This window comes from Saccopteryx bilineata, chromosome 6 (assembly GCF_036850765.1).
Source record: "Saccopteryx bilineata isolate mSacBil1 chromosome 6, mSacBil1_pri_phased_curated, whole genome shotgun sequence".
Classification (NCBI taxonomy): domain Eukaryota; kingdom Metazoa; phylum Chordata; class Mammalia; order Chiroptera; family Emballonuridae; genus Saccopteryx; species Saccopteryx bilineata.
In genome coordinates, this window is record NC_089495.1 from 68,250,065 (window position 1) to 68,274,837 (window position 24,773).

The window sequence follows — 24,773 nt, forward strand, 5'->3', positions numbered from 1 at the left end:
ATAAAATAAAACCTATTTCTTTTACTTGAAATATTTTTAATATTTCTTGGTTCAAAATGAATGATAGAAATGTGAACATTCAAAAATAATAAAACAAAAATGTTATAACTATTTTTTGAAAGTTAAATTGATATGAGATATCAACTTGAGTCTCTTTATAAGTGATTTGGAAGTCTATTATCTCAGACTTGTTTAATTTTACACATAAACATTCTGCTAATAACATTATATATATATGATATATATATATTACAGCTGTTTTGCAGATATCAAAAAATCAGTTGATTTTTGACAAAAATAGTGTGATTTGAGACAAATAAAACTTTTCAACTATAAAATGTTATTTTTACCACATATAAATAAAAAATTCCACAAATTAATTTTAATTTATATGTAAATATGATATATCTAATAATATATCATAAAGTGCTCAAATAATAAAATTTATTTTGTCCAGTTATTAAATATAGTGTCAAAAATGTCTTTTTGTCATACAGGTCCAACATTTCATAATTATTTTGTAATACATTTTTAAATTCAGTTTTCCTAAAAATGCACTTTTAAACATAAAACATGTTTCAAATAATTTTTGCAAAATATACTTTTTTTAATAAATTTTTATTAATGTTAATGGGGTGACATCAATAAATCAGGGTACATATATTCAAAAAAAATGTCCAGATTATCTTGTCATTCACTTATGTTGCATACCCATCACCCAAAGTCAGATTGTCCTCTGTCACCTTTTATCTAGTTTTCTTTGTGCCCCTCCCTCTCCCCCTCCCCCTCTCCTCCTTCCCTCCTGCGCCCACCCTCCCCCCCACCCCCGGTAACCACCACACTCTTGTCCATGTCTCTTAGTCTCGTTTTTATGTCCCACCAATGTATGGAATCATGTAGTTCTTGTTTTTTTCTGATTTACTAATTTCACTCCATATAATGTTATCAAGATCCCACCATTTTGTTGTAAATGATCCGATGTCATCATTTCTTATGGCTGAGTAGTATTCCATAGTGTATATGTGCCACATCTTCTTTATCCAGTCTTCTATTGAAGGGCTTTTTGGTTGTTTCCATGTTTTGGCCACTGTGAACAATGCTGCAATGAACATGGGGCTACATGTGTCTTTATACAAGGAAATAAATCCTAATATTTCTGCCAACATAGATCTTGAAGTTTCTTCTCTGTTGTGTGGGAGAGACATAGCTAAGTTGCAGAATGGAAAACAAATTATACTCACTTTTGCTTGGGGCATATCTTTCTTTATAAAGTCATTCCAGAATGAGTCATTCTGGTAGCCTATGAGTGAACTTGACTTTCTAGGTTATAATTGGATGGTATAAAGTTCTCTGAACTTGATTACAATTATTTGATTAACTCTAATGATGTGTGTATTATGCTTTCTTACACTTTAGTTTCTCTCTGACTCTGAAGTTTACATCATTTACAATAGGGCATCTGAAAAGTTTAATATCATAACTTTAATTAGTTATATTGATTATGTTATATGAAAAAAATCCCTTAATTGGGCTGACAATATTTTAGTGTATGAGACAGTCCATATACTTAAAAAGATAAATAATTATCCAAAGTAGTACAGGTTAAAGTAAATGGTAAAAATCTACAAGTGCTACAAATGTTTTTAGAATTGTAGTGGTCACAAAAGCTTTCTGGAAAAGTTTTTACAGGAAGCAAGTTTTTACCCAGTTCTTGTGAAGAAGGATTTTCATGAGTGAAAAACAAAACACAATTTTTCAAAATCAAAAATACCTATGGCTTGTAGGAGAAAAATGAGAAATACAATTTGTTTTGAATTAAGGGATTAATGAAAAATATAGCATAAAATGTATTAAGAAAAGTATAATGTATCACATTGTAATTGCTTATCAACTAAGTGTTTTTTTATTTTATTTTATTTTATTCTATAGACTATAAAAAACAGCCATTGTTCAGGGCAGGCGTCGGGTACCTTTCTGGCTGAGAGCCATGAACGCCACATATTTTAAAATGTAATTCTGTGAGAGCCATACAATATGTTTAACATTAAATACAAGTAAATGTGTGCATTTTATGTAAGACCAACAGTTTTAAGTACAATAAGTCTCTGAATTCTTTTTAATAATGTTGTTATACTGTTGCTAACCAATGATGAATAAAGTACTTCTTACCATTAATGCGACTTCTCATGCTGCATGGTTTTGCTGATGGCTTTGTAGTTTGGTTGATACATAGTGAGGTTAAGCTTCATGCAGGCATTGAGACTTCCATCCAGTAAACGTAATCGTAGGTTGGTCTTAACATTCTTTAGATGTGAGCAAGACTGCTCACATGCATACGCAGAGCCAAACACTGTCAGAACAGCAATACTCACATGCTGTAGTGTGTGGTATGTGACGGAAGCGTGTTCCAAGTTTGACAATCAGCCGGTCTGCAGGTTGGAGTTTTTCCATTTCTCCCACATGTGTTTGCTCACCAACTCTGCTTGCTGTTGTGCAAGTCTTTTCAAATCTTTATTCAGTGACTTGAACTTATTCACCCACATGGCTGAGGCCTTTAACAGCTTGTAGATCAAAATCTCTGACAGAGACACTGGGGATGTAACTCAATTCTGCACTGTCCACTGCACACTCGTGTGAATGGGTGATGAACTTAAAAAGACAAGTGCACTCACAAAATTCTCCAAAACATGCTTTGAATGACTGCTGGAGATTAGATGTGAAGCCTGCTAGCTGCTGGAGATCAAGATGTTGAGCAGGGTCACTTGCTGTGCATGCATCTTTAAACTCTCCCAGTTTTTCAAAGTGTAGTAAAACAACCTGTTCCATTGTTGACAATGAAGGGTTCCAGCTTGTTTTCAAATGCAAACGTTGCTTGTTGAAGGGATAAGGCTGTATTTGCAATGCCCTTCATATTCACATGGAGCTGGCTCAGATGTTCAGTTATGTCCACGAGATAGTAAAACTTCAGGAGCAACTCAGTGTTAGCTAACTCAGGATGCTTGATATTTTTCATTTCAAGAAAAGTCCGGATTTGCTCAGACAAGCCGCAAAACAGCTGAGCACCTTCCCTCTTGACAACCAGTGTACATTGCTGTGCAGAAGTAGACCAGAATAATTGTTCCCAACTTCATCCAGCAGTATTTTAAACTGGCAATCATTTAAAGCTCGGGCAACAATAAAGTTGACCATTCGAATGACCAGCAACATCACCTCACCAAGCTGCTCGCCACACATCTGAGCACAAAGTGCCTCCTGATGTAGGGTGCAGTGAAAACTTAGGATGGATCTATTTTCATGTTCACGAAGAAGCACTATGAATTCTCTGTTTTTCCCCACCATGCACGAAGCACCGTCAGTACACACCAAAATAAATTTATCCATCGGTAGACTTTTTTCTTTAGTGAACTCAGTGAAAGACTTGAATAAATCCTCCCCTCTTGTTGTCTCTTTCATAGGCAAATCATCAAGACTTTCCTCACGTAGTGTGTCACCAACAACATACCTTGCACTCACGCTGAACTGGGATAAATGGCTTACATCTGTTGACTCATCCAAAGTGAGAGAAAAGAATGGTGCTGCATTTATGTTCTTCACTTATGTTGCCTCAGTTTGATTTGCCATCATGATGGTATGACTGTGAACAGTTCTTGCTGACAGAGACATGTCTTTTATTTGTTGATTATCTTGTCTTTATCTGAAAAGTCATAAAAAAGTTCATTGGCAACATCAAGCATGAATGTTTTGGCATACTCCCCATCTGTGAATAGCTTTCCGTTTCTTACAATTGTTAAAGCACCAAACATGGAGTTACTGCTGACTAGCTTGCACTCTGCACAATAGCTCTTGACAAGCTTTCTTTCCTCTGCCCCCAGCTGGATATTTTGATGCAAATGTAGTATGGCATGAGTCAAAGTGCCGCTTTATATTTGACTGTTTCATGGATGCAATTTTATCATTGCATATTAGACACACTGCAGAACCTGCTCTCTCCACAAAGGTGAATTCCTCTGTCCATTCCTGCTGAAAAGTATGATACTCCTCATCTTTTTCTGTTTTAGCCATCTTCTTCATCAAAAGGGTTTCTGCAATTAGCTAGCTGACTACTTGATTAAAAGCAGGAAAGTTTACTTCCTGATTTCACAATGACCATTGTACTTTACACATTATCCAATAAAAATTTGTTGTTGTCCCGGAGGACAGCTGTGATTTGCTCCAACCAACCACAACCATGAACATGAGCGGTAGGAAATGAATGGATTGTAATACATGAGAATGTTTTATGTTTTTAACTAATTTTTTTAATTAAATATTTGTTTGCACCTAACCAGGCGGTGGTGCAGTGTATAGAGCGTCAGACTGGGATGCAGAGGACCCAGGTACCAGACCCTGATGTCACTAGCTTGAGTGTGGGTTTATCTGGTTTGAGCAAAGCTCACCAGCTTGAACTCAAGGTTGCTGGCTCGAGCAAGGGGTTACTTGGTCTGCTGTAGCCCCACGGTCAAGGCACATATGAGAAAGCAATCAATGAACAACTAAGGTGCTGCAACGAAAAACTAATAATTGATGCTTCTCATCTCTCTCCAATCCTGTCTGTCTGTCCCTATCTATCCTTCTCTGTGACTCTCTCTCTGTCCCTGTAAAAAAAAAAAAAAAGATTTGTCTGCAAGCCAGATGCAATCATCAAAACAGCCATATCTGGCTCGCAAACCACAGGTTCCCGACCTCTAGTTCAGGGGATAAGACAAAGAATAACATCAATTGGACTAGACTGCTATAATCATGAAGCAGGGTAATGAAAACTTCAACCTATTGTGTCATCAGAAGCTGCTGATGAAAATTTAAAATTTGTTAAAAGTAGAAATTATAAGAGACCTCATTACATCTACTATTTATTTTTTAGATGATTTCTTCATCTATATCATAAATATTGACTTAATAGATATTTGTTAAACCAACATGTGCACTTTGTGTACCATCATGGACAGAAGAGGCATGGTACATGCACTCACAGAATCCAGAGCAAGAAATGAAAAGCAAGCAGACAGATATGTTCAAATCATTTGCTCCTATCATGGTAAAATTTTCCTAATTGATTTCAAAAGAGAGATTTGATCCCTCCTGACATTATACTAGACCAGCAATTTTTAATTTTTTTTTATCATCTGGCACACATAAATTAATTATTAAAATACTGTCATAGCAAAAAGTGTATTTTTGCTGATCTGACAAAAAATTAGGTATAATTTCGATTCAATCACATTGGATGGTTATTGTCTTGTTGGCTGCTGTCATTTTTTATTTATTGGACAACCTAAGGGAATAGAGATCAATGATCCTGACTAAAAAGTCAGATATTGTATGTTTTAAAATTTCCTGCAGCATACCAGTTGAAAATCGTTGTGATAAAGCATCAAACTTATGTTTTACTAATACATGTTGATCCATTTATGTGCAGATAGATCTTGTCACTGTGAATAAAACAGAACCTAATTAAAGATTTAATGCTTTAAAAGGGGTTTGTGAATGTTGGTGTTACATGCACACATTTACTTTCATAGAGTTGTTCTTTCACTCTTGTGTCTATGTTTATTTTCATAAATAAGAAAGAAGTCAGACTAGTCAAGAAGTCTATCTCAATTTTCCAATAAAATTTCCGATGTTAATGAGAAAATACTTGGATCTTAAAATAACCTGCTCAAAGAGGGATAGCTATATTTCTTATTCTCACAGTACAATTAGAACCATCTATTTAAAGTCCTGTGTTATGCTTAGTTATTCTTCCATATGCAAAACAAAAAAATAAAATAACCATTTTTTTAATTTTTACTGGATTTCTTGGGGTGATATTTGTTAATAAAACTGTACAGATTTCAAGTGTATAACTCAATAAAACATTATTTGTGCACTGCATCATATGCTTTTACTTAAAGTCAAGTCTCTTTCCATCCACATTTTGCCCACTTTCCCCTCCCCACATCACATTTCCCTCCGTCTATAACCACAATGTTGTCTGTGTCTATGTGTATTATGTATATAATAATATTACATAATATATATATATTTTTTGCTTAATTTCTTCACTTTCTTTTACCTATGCCTCACTATTTCCCCTCTGACAGCTAACAGTCAGTTATATGTATCTCAGCTTCTGTTCCTATTTTGTTTGTTGAATTATTTTGTTGATCATTTTCTACATATACATGCTATCATATGGTTATTTGTCTTTCTCAGACTGGCTCATTTTATTTAGCGTATATTCTCAGGCCCATCTATACTGTCTTAAAAAGTGAGATTTTGTCCTTTTTTACATATAAGTCATGTTCTATTTTGTAAATGTACTATTGCTTTTTTATCTATTTACCTACTTATCTGGGCACTTGGGCTCTTTTCAGATCTTGGTTATTGAAAATAATGCTGCAATGATCATAGGGGTGCATATATTTATCCAAACTAGTGTCAGGCTTCTTAGGATATATTTCCAGAAGTGGGATTTGCTCAGTCAAAATGTAGTTCCAATTTTAATTTATTCAAAACTCAATATTGTTTTCCACAGTGGCTGCACCAATCTGCATTCCTAGCAGCAGTGCACAAGGGTTTCTTCATATCCTTACCAGCACTTGTTGTTTGTTAACATGGATAACAGCCATTCTGACAACCATGAGGTTATATCTCATTTGGTTTTAATCTGCTTTTCTCTTATAATTAGTGACGTTGAGCATTTTTTCATATTCTATTGGTAATCTGTAGGTTTTCTTTGAAGAAGTGTCTATTTGGGTTCTTTGCCAATTTTAATTGAGTTTGTTGTCTTTTTGATGTTGAGTTGTATAATTAATTATTATTTCTAATATTAATATCAAATATGTCCCTCATTCAGTGGTTCTTTTTTCCCTTTGTTCATAATTATTTTTTTGGCATGCAAATGCTTTTTTAGTTTAATTCAGTCCTGTTTTATCTTCTTTTATACCCTTGCTCAAAAGAAGATATATCAGTAAAAATTATGCTATGAAAAATGTCTGAGATTTTACTGCTTACATTTTCTTATAGGATTTTTATGGTTTCACAATTTACATTTAAGTATTTTATGTACTTTGAGTGTACTCTTGTGTGTGGTTAAGTTGGTGGGCCAGCCTGACCTGTAGTTGCAGAGTGCATAAAGCATTGGCCTGAAATGAGAAACCCTGGGCCTGGGCGGCCAAAGCATATATGAGTAAAAACCACTATGAGTTGCTTTTCCCCACACCTCCTCTCTCTCTCTCTCTCTCTCTCTCTCTCTCTCTCTCTCTCTCTTAAAAAAAAGACACCCCTAAAAAAGCCCTGGCTGGATGGCTTAGTTTGTTGGAGTGTCGTCCTGAAGCGCAGCGGTTGCCAGTTTGATTCCTGTCAGGAAACATATAAGAGCAGATCAATGTTCCTGTTTCTCTCCCCTTCTCTCCCTACAATCAATGGAGTAAACATTTTAAAAAATGGTGGTCTAGTTTCAATTTTTGCATGTTATTATATAGTTTTTCCAACATTTATTGAAGAAACTGCCTTTACTCCATTGTATGTTCTTGCTTCCTTTATAAAATATTAATTGATTTATTTCTGGGATCTCTTTTCTGTTCCTTGGTTTGTACTAACAAATTTTTATAAATATATTTTAAATATTTTTACTCATTTTAATATTTTAGCTAAATTGATTCAGAAAAAGAGAGGATATTCAAGTTATACACTTTAGGAATAAAATCTGCATATCATTATTTATTATTATTTATTTCAGTCATTGAAGAACAATAAAATAAATAATAATTTTATGCTCATGAGTTGAACAACTTTGATGAAATGAAAAAACTTCCTGAAGTATATAAATTATCAATATTTATTGAAACTTAAATAATTTCTTTATAAATTAAAAATATAGTGCCATCAAATCTTGAAAAAGAGCCTGATCAGGCAGTGGCACAGTGGATGGAGCATCAGATTGGGATGCGGACTCATCTGGTTTGAGCAAAACCACACCAGCTTGGACCCAAGGTCGTTGGCTCGATCAAGGAGTTACTCGGTCTGCTGAAGGCCCACAGTCAAGGCACGTATGAGAAAGCAATCAATGAACAACTAAGGTGTCGCAATGCACAACAAAAAACTAATGATTGATGCTTCTCATCTCTTCATTCTTGTTTGTCTGTCCCTGTCTATGCCTCTCTCTGACTCTCTCTCTGCCTCTGTAAAAAAAAATCTTGAAAAAGAAAAATTTCAGGTTTAGATAGTTTCGTATGTGATTTCTACTAAACATTAAAAAAATGTAATAGCCACATTTCATCATAATCCTTTCACAAAATACAAAAAAATGGTCAAACTTCCCACTTACTTTAATAAGTTTATTATTTACTTTATCCTGAAATAAGGCAATGATAACACAAGAAAATAAAAGTAATAACCATCATAAATATGTATGGAAAGATCTTCAAAAATATGTCAATAATTGGAACCCTACAATATATATTAGTAATAATAAGAGTAGTAGAAGTAGTATAGTAGTAATACATCACAAGTAATTATAACTTCTTTCAGGAATGCAAAGCTGGGTCAACACTCAAACTCACTGTATTTCATGACCTAAAATGACCTGGTTAAAAAAACAACAACATGAGTATATTAATAAATAAAGAAAATATGTTTGACAAATTTTATATTTTTAATGACAAAAACACTGAGTAAATAAGGAATAGAAAGAAATATTTAATAAGAAATATCTAGTTTGAACAGGCAGTGGTGTAGTTTATTGAGCATCAAACTGGGACATGGAAGGCCAAGGTTCAAGACGCCGAGGTCACCAGCTTGAGCACGGGTTCATCTGGTTTGAGCAAAGCTCACTAGCTGAGGCCCAAGGTCGCTGGCTTGAGCAAGGGGTTACTTGGTTTGCTATCACCCCCCAGTCAAGGCACATATGAGGAAGCAATCAATAAACAGCTAGAGTGCCACAATAAAAAGTTGATGTTTCTCAACTCTCTCCCTTCCTGTCTGTCTGTCCCTATCTGTCCCTCTCTCTGACTCTCTCTCTGTCTCAAAAAAAAATCTAGTAATAATCTATAGCTGACACTATACATAATGAGGAAAACAATATATTTTCTACTAGGCAAGAATGTTTAATTTTACTTCCCTAATTTATTATCATTCTATAAATTCTAGCATTTGTAGTAAGTCAGGAAGAGGAATTCAAGATCTATTAAATTTTTAAAGAATAAATAAAATGATGCTTATTAACAAACAATATTATTGCCAACATAAAAATTCTCAAGGCATCTAGCAGAAAATAATGATAACAAAACCTCTTAAATGTAGTAAAAGATAGGCCCTGGCTGGTTGACTCAGTGGTAGAGCGTCGGCCTGGTGTGCAGAAGTCCTGGGTTCGAATCCCGGCCAGGGCACACAGGAGAGGCGCCCATCTGCTTCTCCACCCCTCCCGCTCTCCTTCCTCTCTGTCTCTCTCTTCCCCTCTCACAGCAGAGGCTCCACTGGAGCAAAGATGGCCCAGGCGCTGGGGATGGCTCCTCGGCCTCTGCCCCAGGTGCTAGAGTGGCTCTGGTTGCAGCAGAGCGACCCCCTGCCCCCTGGAGGGCCAGAGCATCGCCCCCTGTTGGGCAGAGTGTCGCCCCCTGGTGGGCATGCCGGGTGGATCCTGGTCAGGCCCATGCGGGAGTCTGTCTGACTGTCTCTCCCCGTTTCCGGCTTCAGAAAATACAGAAAAAAGAAAAAAAGAAAAAAAATAAATAAATAAAATAAAATAAAAAATAAATGTAGTAAAAGAGTTAAGCAATCCCACAGGACATAGATCAATTTAGGAAACCTAACATACTTTTTGTTCACTAGTAATTAAAATTGAAACAAAAATAAAAATACAATCATTTACAAGAGTTTCCCTCCTAATGAAAGTAATTATAAATCAAATATATGAAGAATATTTATGCTAAAGTTTTTAAATTATTGGTGCAACATCTCAAAGAAAAAGAAATAAATGTTAAAATTATATCATGTTAATAAATTTAAAAATTCAAAATAATTAAGATGCCCAATAGTCCTACTTGATCTAAGATTTAATATAATTCCAATCAAATTTACAGTATGATACATAGAGAAATAGATAATAATTTGATCTTAAAATTTACATAAGTAACAGCTCTGACCTGCGGTGGTGCAGTGGATAAAGTGTTGACCTGGAACACTGAGGTCACCAGTTCAAAACCCTGGACTTGCCTGGTCAAGGCATATATGGGAGTTGATGCTTCCTGTTCCTCCTCTCTCTCTCTCTCTCTCTCTCTCTCTCTCTCTTTCTCATTCTAATTCTCTCTCTTCTCTAAAATGAATAAATAAATAAAAATTTAAAAAAATAAGAAAATTTACATAAGTAACCAAATGGAACTACATAAACTGTCCAAAACAATTTTATAAAAGAAGAATAGAGTTGGTATACTCAAAGTGTTATTGGTTGAAATGTATCACCCCCTCTAAATGTTACCTTATTTGGAATTATGTTCTTTACAAAAAAAATAATAATAATTTAAAAGGATGTCATTAGGCTGAGTTCTAAACCCAATGACCAGTGTCCTTATATAAGGAGGAATTTGAACACTCAGACAGAACACATAAAGTACAGAGACAACAGGAGAAGATGGCCATCTATAACCCAAACAGAGGAACCTTGAAAGATCTTTTCCTTAGAACCCCACTATGCTGACATGTTGTCTTCAGATTTCTAACCTCCAGAACTACGAGACAATACATTTCTATCTTTTTAACCACCTAAGTTGTGATACATTGTTAAGGCAACCATAGCATACTATTATACACAGAAACTAATTTTGAGATTTATAATAATAATAAAAAAAGATTTATAAAAATACGCCAGTCAAGGCAGGGTAGTATTATAAAAAAGAAGAACAGGAAGAATAATAACACAAAAGAGAAAATTAAGTAATAGATTCACACAATTAAGGTTTACTGTTTTTTTGACAAAAATATAAATGCCACTAAATGAAGAAATGGTAGTATTTTGTCAAATAGTGTTGAAAAAAATGGGATCTCTTTAGTTTAGCTCATTTTTAAATTTAATTTAAAATTTTTAAGGACAACCTTATTTTAAAAGATTAAGGATAAGAGAGCAGAAGGAGAAGAAGAAACAAGTCAACCTATACTTCACACTATATGAAAAATTAACTCAAAATAAATAATCAAACAAAATATAAAGCATAAAGCTATAAAACACATAAAAGAAAAACTATAAAACACATAAAAGACCTTGAATTAGACAAAGTGTTCTTAGCATTAAAACCAAAAATATGTTTCATTAGAAAAGTGACACATTTAACTTCATCAAAATTAAAAGTATTTGCCTGACTGTGGTGGCACACTGGATAAAGCATCGACCTGGAACGCTGAGGTTGCTAGTTCAAAACCCTGGGTTTTCCTGGTCAAGGCACATAAGGGAGTTGATGCTTCCTGCTCCTCCCTCATTCATTCTCTCTCTCTCTCTCTGCTCTCTAAAAGTGAACTTAAAAAATTAAGTTTTATTTGTGTGTGTGTGTGTGTGAAGTATACAGTTAAGAGATTATAAAATCAAGGAGTGGAAGAAAAATATTTGCTAATCACAATGCAGAAAAGGAATTTGTATTTATAACATACAAAATTATAAAAACTCAACGGTATGTACTCAAACAAATTTTAAAATCTTGTAAATGGGTAAGCCTCACCAGAGACATAAATTATAAATATGCATATGAAAACATGTTAAACATCATTAGTCATTGGAGGAAACTATCAAAACCATAGTGAAAGCCCCGTGAACACCTTTTAGAATAGCTAAAATAAACATGCTGAGAAAATGAAGTGCTGACCAGCCCAGGGAACAATAGAATCACTCAGATATTACTGCTGAGTATACAGATTGGCTGGCCACACTTAAATTTGAAGCAATTTCTTACAAAACTAAACATACCTTTATATTATGACCCAACAATTATGCTTCTAGATGTTTATTTTAGACAAAAACTAATATTCAAACAAATCTATATACAAATATGTATATGAAATTAGTCAAAATTTCCCCCTCAAAATGCAAAAAACCTTTCAGTGGGTAAATTGATTAACTGTGATACATTCACACAATGGAACACTACTCAGGAAAAAAAAATGAACTAATAACTTTTGCAACAACTTGCATATATGGAAATTGTATATGCTAAGTGTAAGAATCAGTCTGAAAAGATTGAATACTATATGATATCATATTTATGATGTCCTGAAAAAATAAAAAATATAGAAACCAACAACAGACTAGTTGTTGCTATCAATTAGAAGGAAAAAAAGCTTTTTAATACAAGAGAAAATATTTAGGAATATTTTTCAGTGTTAGAATTATTCAATATCTTGTTTTCTTTTTACTATGTTTATGTGTAAAATCTCATAGGACTGAAAATTTCCCAAAAAGTGAGTTTACCTTAAGAAAAATAAACATCATAATGTATTTTACTGATGAAAAAATTAACTATGGAATTTAAAAGCTTAAATGGAAATATTTCAAATGTTCAATATTATCTTTAAGAAGTAACCAACATTTTGAAAATCTGATATTTTATTCAGTGTCTGTGCTGCTTTCAGTTCAAAGTATATTAAAAATTAAGAAAGCTTGAAATCTTTGTGTGGATAACTACTCATTTTTTTTTTAATTTATACACCATCACTGCATTTAATATGCTAAAAGAAAATATATGTTGACTCTTACCTAGAAATATAATTTTGGATTAAAACATAGTGTATTTTATTGTATTTTTTAAAAAAGGATAGAAACCATTTTTAAATGGTTAAGGGATTACTTATTAAAATAAAATTTAAATTATTACAACAATAGTATGAGCATAAATAAAACATTTATCACTAATGTACCTGTTGTGGATTCACATACATTTTCTTTCACAAGAACTAAAATGTAATCTCAAAACTCAGAATTGAATAAATTATAGTTATTTCCTCTGAATACAATGTTCTGGCTAAATTATCAAATCATTTTAATATAATGTTAAACCCAGTAGAGTCATTTTTGCATTGTTAAATTTAAAACTAAGGAAACTATAGTCATGTGTTTATTTGTTGCTATGCAGAGTTTGCCTATTGGAATAAATAACACCAGATTGTTGAACAAAAAGAAAAAGCATTATGTTGTTTATCTTTTAAATACTAATAAATGTCAACTTGTGTTCTAATGATTCCTTTAAAGGGAAGCTTATTGATCAAGAAAAGGCTGGATACAAGAAAAATGTATCCCAAAGCAGCAATTCTATTCTAGTCATAATGCAAATTATAATAATAAAAGAATTATTTGTTATTTTCAAAGAACACAACCTTTAATATATTGAATTTCATAACAATTGATTTCTTTTTCAAGATGTTCTGTTAATAGAGCTGTTTAATTTTAGGGACTAGCATGGAGTAAGAAATAAGTTTGAAAAAATACCTGATGACATATTTCTGGTTTAATAAGATAAACTTTTAAAGCTGTTTTAATATTTATTACATTGTCTTCAAAAATTGAATAAAGCTAGTTACTATATAAAATAAAAATGATAAAAATTCAGAGAAAGACCTATTTTATTTATTAATTTAAAAAATATTTCTTAACTACTTACTATAGGCCAGAGCTTGTTGAAAATGCATCTACTATTTTGGAGCTTACCTTCTAGCAGAGGTCAATGGATAATTAAAAATAAGTGGATTGTCTAGAAAATTATAAAAATTTCTGAGTTTTTAATTTAAATTATGTGAATGTCTTTAATTGCTTATACAACAGCTCCACATAGATATATCATCATTTCAGCCTCATCCTGACCAAAGCTGAGTAAAATGTTTTAATTCTGATTCTTACTTTTATTGGAATTGTGACCATTATTCTTGTGGACTAGTACTATCAAGGTTTTTTTTAAAAGGTTTTTAAAATTGGCAATTATTTTAAGGGGTTGACAATATCTGTGTAGAATAAGGTTAGTATTTTGGGGGGAGATTTAATAGTATAAAACTTTTAATAACAGAATGTGTTTGTTTTATTTTAAATAATATAATCTAATAGTCTGTAGAACTGGTAGTGAATATTTATGGTTAGTATTTTTAACAACATGAAACTAACAATTATTAAACACTTGACTGTAGCACTTGAGGCTTAGATAGCTCTAAAGTAATCATGCCTGACATATATTCTGCTCATGAGAAACAGCCACTTTGTTTTTAAAAGGCACATTTTACAATTTATTATAGGGATCGGGCATATTATTTTTCTAATGTTATAGTACAAAAAGGAAATGATTAAAATACTGAAATATGTTTAGCTATAACTCTCAAACATTAATATATCTTGAAAACTAAACCTACATGTGTTGTCAAAGATATTAAAAGTAACTAGATGAATAAATTTTATTGTAATTCTCTAAAAAATGAATAACAAGAGAATGAGAGTATGAACACATCTCTCAACTCTCTAGAGAAATAATTATTTTCTTTTCTGTTTTTGACTATAAACCAGTGTTAAATCTTGAAGACTTTCCTAATTAATCTCCATTCTTTGCACACATAATGCCTTTTTCTATCTCCTGTAACACTGTAGAGCATCTACAACACTCCACAATGATAAAACCATAAAGATTAATGGACAAGAATAAACTTCCCAAAGAGGAAAAATAGGACATGTAAACAATAAATAAACAAAATCGAGGACCAATCAAATAATTTCTGTATAGAACATCAAGTTGATATGAACAGATAGCTTTTGTTTCACCTCATTCACTCTCATTTTCAAAGTTGATTAAAAATTTTTTTTTCTATGTGGATGTCTGTTTTTGTTGCTTTATTGTACAGGGGCTATGTATGATAATGGAACTTAAAATATCAAATAACTTGAACTTGAGTTGGCAGATAAGTTTCTTTTCTTTTTTATAGAAGCTATATCCACACATCATGGAAAAGTCTGCAAATCACCCACAGATCCTGCACTTTGCATGGTATGTATAACATGCATGGGACTTTGTGTTGTCTCCCTTAGGGAAGGATGTGTAGATGTTATGGTTGAAAGTTTAAAATATTTGTGACCATGTGGAGACAAATGAGACAGATGGCTGAGGCATTTTTAGACATACAAAAACAATACCCTCTTTTTCTCAGACACAGAGATTACTTGGTTTCCAACCTTACTTTGTGGCTAGATATACATCTGAGTTACAACCAACATAAAATGAGTGGAAACAATTTGGTCATTTCTAGGACTATTCCATACAATAAAATCTGCCTGCAAGTTCATGCTCTCTTTCCATGTAATGAAAGGTAATCTAACAAAGGATTCTGAGTCTTTAGGGGATGTTACATCATGTGGCAGAAACTTAGATTCTTAAATCTATACAAAAAAGGTAACCAGTTAATATTATTATTAAAATGTTAAGAATGGGATGGAAACAATTTACCTTGTGTTAAGTCATGAGATATGTTGATTTTTGTGTTTTATGCTTCACTTTCCCAGAGAGGAATATTGAAAACATATTTTTCAAAGTTTAGAAAACAGGTTAATTTGAGGTGGCTTTCTTTCATTACACACATTTCTTTAAATATTTTTGTTATTATTGATTTCAATTTATTGTTTTTACATAGATTCTAGTGTCCCCTGAAACATCCCCCTTGCCACCCTCCTCACAATGCCCTCCACTCGGTTCCCTCCAGAATGATCCCATCCTATGATCCACTTTTCCTCTGTCCCCTTTCCCTCTGGTTCCTTTGATCTCTCCTCTGCCTCTATTCAATTCCTCAATTCATATTGTTTATTAGATTTCTCAAATGAATGAGGTCATATGATATTTTTCTTTCTCTGCCTGGCTTATTTTACTTAACATAATAGTATCCAGGTCCATCCATATTGTTGCAAAAGGTAAGATTTTCTTCTATTTCATGGCCCCATAGTATTCCATTGTGTCTATGTACCATTGCTTTTTTTTTTTTTTTTCTTTTTTTTTCTTTTTTTTTTCTTTTTCATTTTTCTGAAGCTGGAAACAGGGAGAGACAGTCAGACAGACTCCCGCATGCGCCCGACCGGGATCCACCCGGCACGCCCACCAGGGGCGGTGCTCTGCCCCCCAGGGGGCGATGCTCTGCCCATCCTGGGCGTCGCCATATTGCGACCAGAGCCACTCTAGCGCCTGAGGCAGAGGCCACAGAGCCATGCCCAGTGCCCGGGCCATCTTTGCTCCAATGGAGCCTTGGCTGCGGGAGGGGAAGAGAGAGACAGAGAGGAAAGCGCGGCGGAGGGGTGGAGAAGCAAATGGGCGCTTCTCCTATGTGCCCTGGCCGGGAATCGAACCCGGGTCCTCCGCACGGTAGGCCGACGCTCTACCGCTGAGCCAACCGGCCAGGGCTGTACCATTGCTTTTTAATCCACTCGTTTACTGACAAACATTTAAGCTGTTTCCAGATCTTGGTTATTTTCACAATGTTGCCATAAACATGGGGGTGCATTTCTTCTTTTGAATCAGTGATGTGATGTTCTTGGGATATATTCCCAAAAGTGGAATGGCTGGGTCAAAAAGCAGTTCGAATTTTAATTTTTTGAGGAATCTCCACACTGTTTTCCACAGTGGCTGCACCAATCTGCATTCCCACCAGCAATGCAGGAGGGTTCCCTTTTCTCCACATCCTCACCAGCACTTATTCTGTGTTGTTTTGTTGATGAGCACCATTCTGGCTGGTGTGAGGTGATATCTCATTGTGGTTTCAATTTGCATTTCTCTAATGATTAGTGGTGTTGAATATTTTTTCATCTGCCTATTGGCCATCTGTATGTCCTCTTTGGAGAATTGTCTATTCATCTCTTTTGCCCATTTTTTGATTGGATTGTTTGTCTTTTTGGTGTTGAGTTTTACAAGTTCTTTATAAATTTTGGTTATTAACCCCTTATCAGACGTATGGTCAAATATGTTCTCCCACTGTGTGATTTGTCTTTTTATTTTGTTATATTGTCTTTAGCTGTAGAAAAGCATTTCAGTTTGATATAGTCCCATTTATTCATCCTGTCCTTTATTTTTCTTGTCCATGAAGTTAAATCAGCAAAAATATTGCTGCAAGAGATGTCGGAGAGCTTACTGCCTATGTTTTCTTCTCAGATGTTCAAGGTTTTACAACTTACGTTTAAGTCTTTTATCCATTTTGAGGTTAATTGGTGAATGGTGTAAGTTGGTGGTCTTGTTTCATTTTTTTGCAGGTAGCTGTTCAACTTGCCCAATACCATTTGTTAAAGAGATTGTCTTTACTACATTGTATGCTCTTACCTCCTTTGTCAGATATCAATTGTTCATAAAGATGAGAGTATATTTCTGGGCTCTCTGTTCTGTTCCATTGATCTATATGCCTGTTCTTATGCCAGTACCAAGGTGTTTTGAGTACAATGACATTGTATTATAACTTGATATCAGGAAGTGTGATACCACTCATTTTATTCTTCTTTTACAAGATTGCTGAGGCTATTCTTGGGTTGTTTTTTTTGTTGTTGTTGTTGTTGTTGTTTGTTTTGTTTCATATAAATTTTTGGAATATTTGTTCTATATTTTTGAAATATGTCATTGGTATTTTAATAGGAATTGCAATTTATACATTGCTCTAGGTAATATAAACATTTTAATGATGTTTATTCTTCCTATCCATGAACGCGGTATATGCTTTTACTGGTTTGTATGTTCCTTGATTTCTTTTATCAATGTTTTATAGTTTTTTGAATACAAGTCTTTAACCTCCTTGGTTAAATTTACTCCTAGATAATTTTTTTGTTGTTGTTGCAATAGTGAAGAGGATTGTTTCCTTAATTTCTGTTTCTGACAGTTCATTGTTGGTGTATAAAAATGCCTCTGATTTCTGAATATTAATTTTATATCCTGTAACCATACTGAATTCACTTATCAGGTCCAGTAGTTTTTTGACTGAGACTTTAGGGTTTTCTATGTACGGTATCATATCATCAGCAAATATTGATAGTTTAACTTCTTTTCCAATTTGGATGCTTTTTATTTCTTCTTGTTGTCTGATTGCTGTGGCTAGTACTTCCAGAACTATATTGTATAAGAGTGGTGAAAGGGGGTACCCCTGCTTTGTTCTTGACCTTAAGGAGATTGCTTTTAATTTTTGCTCATTGAGTATAATGTTGGTTGTGGGTTTGTCATTGATGGTCTTTATTATGTTGAGGTATGTTCCCTGTAGTCCCACTTTGCTGAATTTTGAAAATAAATGGGTGCTGGATTTTATCAAATGCTTTTTTTTTTTGTATCTAATGATATTATGATGTGGTTTTTCTCATTCCTTTTTTATTATATGATGAATCACATTGATTAATTTGCAAATATTGTACCAGCCTTTCTTCCCCAGAATAAATACCACTTGATCATGATGTATGCTTTTTTTCATGTATTTCTGGACCCAGTTTGCTAATATTCTGTTGAGAATTTTAGCATCTAAGTTCATCAAGAATATTAGCCTATTGTTTTCTTTCTTTGTGTTGTCTTTACCTGGTTTTGGAATTAAAATTAAGCTCACCTCATAAGAGGAGCTTGGAAATCTTCCCTCCTCTTAAACTTTTTTTGAAATAGCTTGAGGAGGATAAGAGTTAGTTCTTCTTTGAATATTTGGTAGAATTCACCAGTGAAGCCATCTGGCCCAGGACTTTTGTATGTTGAGAGTTTTGTGATAACTGTTTCGAACTCATTTGTTGTGATCAGTCTGTTTAGGTTTTCTGATTCTTCCAGATTGATTTTTTAAAGATTTTATGCTTCAAGGAATTTGTCCATTCCACCTGTTGTCTGATTTTTTGGCATACAGTTCTTCATAGTATTTTCTTACAGTCTTTTGTATTTCTGCTTTGTCAATTGTTACATCTCCACTCATATCTAATTTTATTTATTTGAGTCCTCTCCTTCTTTTTCTTGGTTAAGTCTGGTGAAAGTTCAGTGATCTTGTTTAGCCTTTCAAAGAACCATCTCTTGGTTTCACTGATCCTTTGCATTGTTTATTTCTGTCCTGATTTTTATTATTTCCTTCCTTTTACTACCTTTGGGCTTTACTTGCTGTTTTCTTTTTCCAGTTCTTTTAGATGCAAGGTTAAGTTTTTTATTTCAGCTTTTTCTAGCTTCTTAAGGTCTGCCTGTAATGCTATGCACTGTCCTCTCAGGACTGCTTTTGCTGTGCTCCATAAATTTTGAGTTGCTGTATGCTCATTTTCATTTGTTTCAAGTAAATTTTTTATTTCTTCCTTGATCTTATTGTTAACCCATTCATTATTTAATAACATGCTATTTAGTTTCCAAGTGTTTGACTGTTTTTTTAGTTTTTCTATTGTAGTTGATTTCTAGTTTCATGCCAGTGTGATCAGAGGAGATACTTGATATGACTTCAATCTTCTTAAATTTGTTGAGACTCATTTAGAGAATGTACCATAAGCACTTGAAAGGAATATATATTCTGCTGCTTTAGGGTGAAAAGTTTTGAAGATATTTATTAAATCTAGTTGATCTAGTTTGTCTTTTAAGTCTGCTGTTTCTTTATTAATTTCCTTTCTTGAAGATCTATCCAGTGATATTAGTGGGGTAATAAAATCCTCTACTATTATACTATTGCTGTTGATCTCACTTTTATGTCCATCAAAATCTGCTTTATATATTTAGGTGCTCCTGTATTAGGTGCATAGATATCTATAATGGTTATATCTTCCTGTTATTTTTTATGTAGTGACTTTTTATCCCTTACTATACCCTTTGTTTTAAAGTCTGTTTTCTCAGATATAAGTATTGCTAACCCAGCTTTGTTTTTTTCATTTTCATTTGCAAAAAAATATGTTTTTCCATACTTTTACCTTCAGTCTATGTGTATCTTTTGTGGTGTGTCTCTTGTAAACAGCATATGATGGGTCCTGTTTTCTTATCCAAGCAGCTACCCTATGTCTTTTAATTGGATCATTTAATCCATTTACATTTAAGGTTATTATTGATATGTAGATGTTTATTGCCATTTTATTCTTTAAATATATATTTCTCTTTTACTAGATTTTTCCCTCTTTCATTCTGTTTACAACAGGTGTCTTAACATTTCTTGCAGCATTGTTTTGGTTGTAATGAATTCCTTGAGGTTTTTTGTTTTGTCTGGTAAGCTTTTTATTTCTCCTTCTACTTTATATGATAGCCTTGATGAATAAAGAAGTCTTGGTTGTAGGTTCCTGTTCTGCATTACTTTGAATATTTTTTGCCATTTCCTTCTCACCTCAAGTGTTTCTGTTGAGAAGTCAGATGTCATCCTTATTGGGGCTCCTTTGTAGGTGATTGACTGATTTTCTCTTGCAGCTTTTTGTATTTTTTTTCTTTATCTCTTAGTTTTGGTATTTTATTTATGATGTGTCCTGATGTAGGTCTCTTTGGGTTCTTCTTTAGTGGAATTCTCTGTGCTTCTTGAACTTGTGTAACTTTTTCCTGCATCAATTTAGAGAAGTTTTTCAGATATGATTTCTTCAATCAGGTTCTCTATCCCTTGTTATTTCTCTTCTCCTTCAGAAACCCCTATGAAGCAGATGCTATTTCTCTTCATGTTGTCACAGAGCTCTCATAGAGTTTCTTCAGATTTTTTGATCCTGTTTTCTTTTTGCTACTCAGTTTTGTGTTTTTATTTATCTTGTCTTCTAAATCAGTGAAGACACTGATTTTCTTCATCATCCAGTCTGCTTTTAATTTCTTCTAGTGTATTCTTCATTTCTGATAATGTATTTGTCTTTTTTGACTGGTTCTTTTTTATGATTTCAATGTCATTTTTGATGCTTGTTTTCCTTTCTTTTTTTTTTTTTTTTTAGGTGTTTATTATGTCCATCCACTGTTGCTCTAAGATTTTTGAGCACCCTAACAATTATTATTTTAATATCTGCAGCTGGTAATTTGGATATTTTCATCTCATTCAGTTATATTTCTGGGGATTTCTCTTGTAGATACATTTGGAATGCATTTCTTTGTCTTCCCATTTAGTCTGTGTATACACTCTTCTTTTGGGTGTGTTTTTTGTGTAGCTAGCTGAGTCTAGGATTGCTATAGTCTGCCTCCAAATTTTAATTGTGCTTTTTCTAGACCTTCTTGGGTTGGCATCAGCTGTTGTTTGTAATTTGTTGCGGGCTACTTATCTGCAATCACTATTCTTTTTGCTATTTCAGTTGACATTTTCTATGTCTTAGCTGGATCAGGTGTGAGGAGCCCTTCCTTAAGCTACCACTCTAACAAGGGTTGTTAGATGTTGAACGGATGCTCTCTGTACCTGGCCACTGGATGTGCCTGACTTGGATCTTCCTAGCTGGAACCCAGAACAGATCAGTGGGGGTCACAGCCTATGACTGGCTCTTATCAACGTTTTTTGGAGTTACAGGTGATCCAAATCTTGTGGCTACCTCTGCTAGGCCCCAGTGCCATTGTAAATATCAGCTGCACTACTAGGCTAGCTTTTTTTTTACTCTTGGCCTGGATGAAGTTCCCTTAAAATTTGAAGTTCCTGAGATATGCTTTCTGCTGCCTCTTATTGCTGGTTACTTATTGGGCTCAGTACTGTAATTCAGTGATTAGGTATGGTATTGGATGTGAATTGCCGCTTAGCCTCAGATGTCTTTCTATCCAGACATTTTATTTATTTTATTTTATTTTACTTTTTCTTCTTTGGTCACTCAGAAGGGTGTGGTCACAGGGGTCCAGTGGGTGTAGCCTTTGTGCTCCCAATGTGTGGTCTGTCTGCTGGCCACTGGCCACCACTGTTGCCACTTCGGGCATTTGGGCTGGGACTCTGCCAGTGCCAGCCTACCTCTGCAGCTGCCGCAGCCTCCGCTGCCTCTGCTGGTCCTGCATGTGCCTGTTCCCACCGCCTCAGAGGTTCAAGCGCCGGCCCACACTACAGGCAAAGTTGCGTGTTACCTGGAACCTCTGCAGCCACCACCACAGCTTCCTCCTTCACAGGAAGGCTCCTGCAAGCCTGCTCAGATCACCTCCACTGTCTCCCATACCTCAGCCACCAAGAGCGGGCTCACACTGCGGGCGGTATTGCATGTGAGTTCGGACCTCTGCAGGGGCTGCTGAGGCTTCTGCTTCTGAAGGCGGGCCAGGTGCACCCCTTCAGACTGCCTCTGCTGCCGCCCTGGCCTCAGCCTGTGCCAACGGTGGGCTCACTCCACGGGTGGAATTGCGAGGGAGCGTGAACCTCCACAGTGGCTGCCACGGCTTCTGCCTCCACAGGCAGTCTTGCTCAGCCTTTTACCACCTCCACTGTCGCCCGGGGCCCCTCCGCATCTAAGGACGGGTTCGTGCTGCAGGGCAGGATTACAAATGAGCTCAGACCTTCGCAGAGGCCACTACAGCTTCTGTCTCCGCAGGCGGGCCCCCGCACACCCACTTGGGTTCCCGCTGTAGATGACCTTGTGTACTCGCTCTGGACCTCTGCAGCGAATGCTGTGGTTTGCGCTTCTGTGGACTGGCCCGCGGGCACCGGCTCAGACTGCCTCCATCATTGCCCAGGCTCACACTGCGGGTGGACTTGCATGTCTCTCTTCGACCTCTACAGCAGCCACCCTAGCTTCCACCTCCGCAGGCGGCCGCATACTTAGTCTGGCACCATGGCTTCTGTAGCCCTGCCTCTTGGTTCTGACTGGAGCAGGAGAACCTCCGGTGAGCAGGGTAATTTCTTCCCTTTGCTGGTATTGCTGTCTCCTGGAAAAATGTTCACTTTAGATTTGGGGAGTGATTCAGCCCTGGGGTTAGGGTATCTATCCCTTAAATTGTCTCTTTCTTTGCCTTTGAGACCAGACTCTATCCTGGCAACTCCTGTCCTTGCAGTTCTCCCGGTCCTGGAGCCCAGGGCAGGTGGTTGTGAGGAAGGTTCTCTCTGCAGTCTCTTTAATATGAAGCCTGGATCAGAGAGTTCTTTCTCCTCTCAAACAGAATCTAGGCTCCTTTCTCAGCCAAATATAGACAGTTTGCCCCTTCCAGGCTCCAGAGCTCTAGGCTGGGACTCCGGTTCTGGGGCTGAGGACCCACAACTCGCTGTGCAACCCACAACTCGCTGTGAGAGTCCTGGACCATTGTTTGCTCCTGGGAGCAGACAGCGCTTTTCACATCTCCACCTTTCCTACCAGTCTCAGTGTGGCTTCTTTGGTAGTCCTTCACTATAGAATCCTCTTAGTTTAGTCCAAAGTTGGTCTTTCAAGATGACTGTTCTCAAAATTAAGATGTAATCCACTTTGGTTCTGGGATGTGGGAGTTGGAATGTCCGCCTACTCCATAGCCATTTTGTCTCTCCTCATTACACATTTTTAATTTCTATCCCAGCATTTCTCAAACTTAAATGTCAAACTGTTTTTGAGATCAATTTTATGCTATAGTTTCTTGATACCATAATTTTTTATTATTTTAACAGTGGTTCTTTTTTTTTCACCAGTTTTTCTTCTATAGAATTAACTTTAAATTCACCTTATTTTCCCTCTCCATGTCAGCTCATGTGGAAAGTAGGTGAGCATGAATGAAATGGATTCCTTGTCTAGGATCCGTATGTTAGGCTTAGGCAACCTCAAAGCCAATTCATCTTTTGATGCCCTCATTTTTATTAAAAATAGCACAAGGAGTATTTGCTCTCTTAAACACTTGATGCCTTGAAAGATTTTAAATAATATGAAAACTTATATTCAATAAAAACAGAACTATGTTTGAACATTTGAACATTCACTCAGAGGACACAATTAAACCCACTATATTCAAGGATATATATTTTATAATTAGGCTATACTTTAATGATAGATTATATACTCTGTAGCTCAAACAACAGCTCAGATAAGGGCCTAATATCCAAAATTTACAAAGAACTCATAAAACTCAACAACAAACAAACAAACAATCCAATAAAAAAATGGGAAGAGGACATGAACAGACACTTCTCCCAGGAAGAAATACAAATGGCCAACAGATATATGAAAAGATGCTCAGCTTCATTAGTTATTAGAGAAATGCAAATCAAAACTACAATGAGATACCACCTCACACCTGTTAGATTAGCTATTATCAACAAGACGAGTAATAGCAAATGTTGGAGAGGCTGTGGAGAAAAGGGAACTCTCATCCACTGTTGGTGGGAATGTAAAGTAGTACAACCATTATGGAGGAAAGTATGGTGGTTCCTCAAAAAACTGCAAATAGAACTACCTTATGACCCAGCAATCCCTCTACTGGGTATATACCCCAAAACCTCAGAAACATTGATACGTAAAGACACATGTAGCCCCATGTTCATTGCAGCACTGTTCACAGTGGCCAAGACATGGAAACAACCAAAAAGCCCTTCAATAGAAGACTGGATAAAGAAGATGTGGCACATATACACTATGGAATACTACTCAGCCATAAGAAATGATGACATCAGATCATTTACAGCAAAATGGTGGGATCTTGATAACATCATACGAAGTGAAATAAGTAAATCAGAAAAAAACAAGAACTACATGATTCTATACATTGGTGGAACATAAAAACGAGACTAAGAGACACTATGAGTGTGGTGATTACCAGGGGTGGGGGGAGGGAGGACGCAGGAGGGAGGGAGGGAGAGAGTTAGGGGGAGGGGGAGGGGCACAGAGAAAACTAGATAGAGGGTGACAGAGGACAATCTGACTCTGGGCGAGGGGTATGCAACATAATTTAATGACAAGATAACCTAGACATGTTTTCTTT

General features: G+C 35.4%; 1 non-coding gene across 1 annotated transcript; it reads right to left on the reverse strand.

Annotated features, from left to right (window-relative positions):
* Positions 1-16,342: 16,342 nt before the first annotated feature.
* TRNAG-ACC (transfer RNA glycine (anticodon ACC)) lies at positions 16,343-16,418 on the reverse strand. Its single transcript has one exon. It is a non-coding gene; the product is annotated as a tRNA-Gly (tRNA).
* Positions 16,419-24,773: the final 8,355 nt, after the last annotated feature.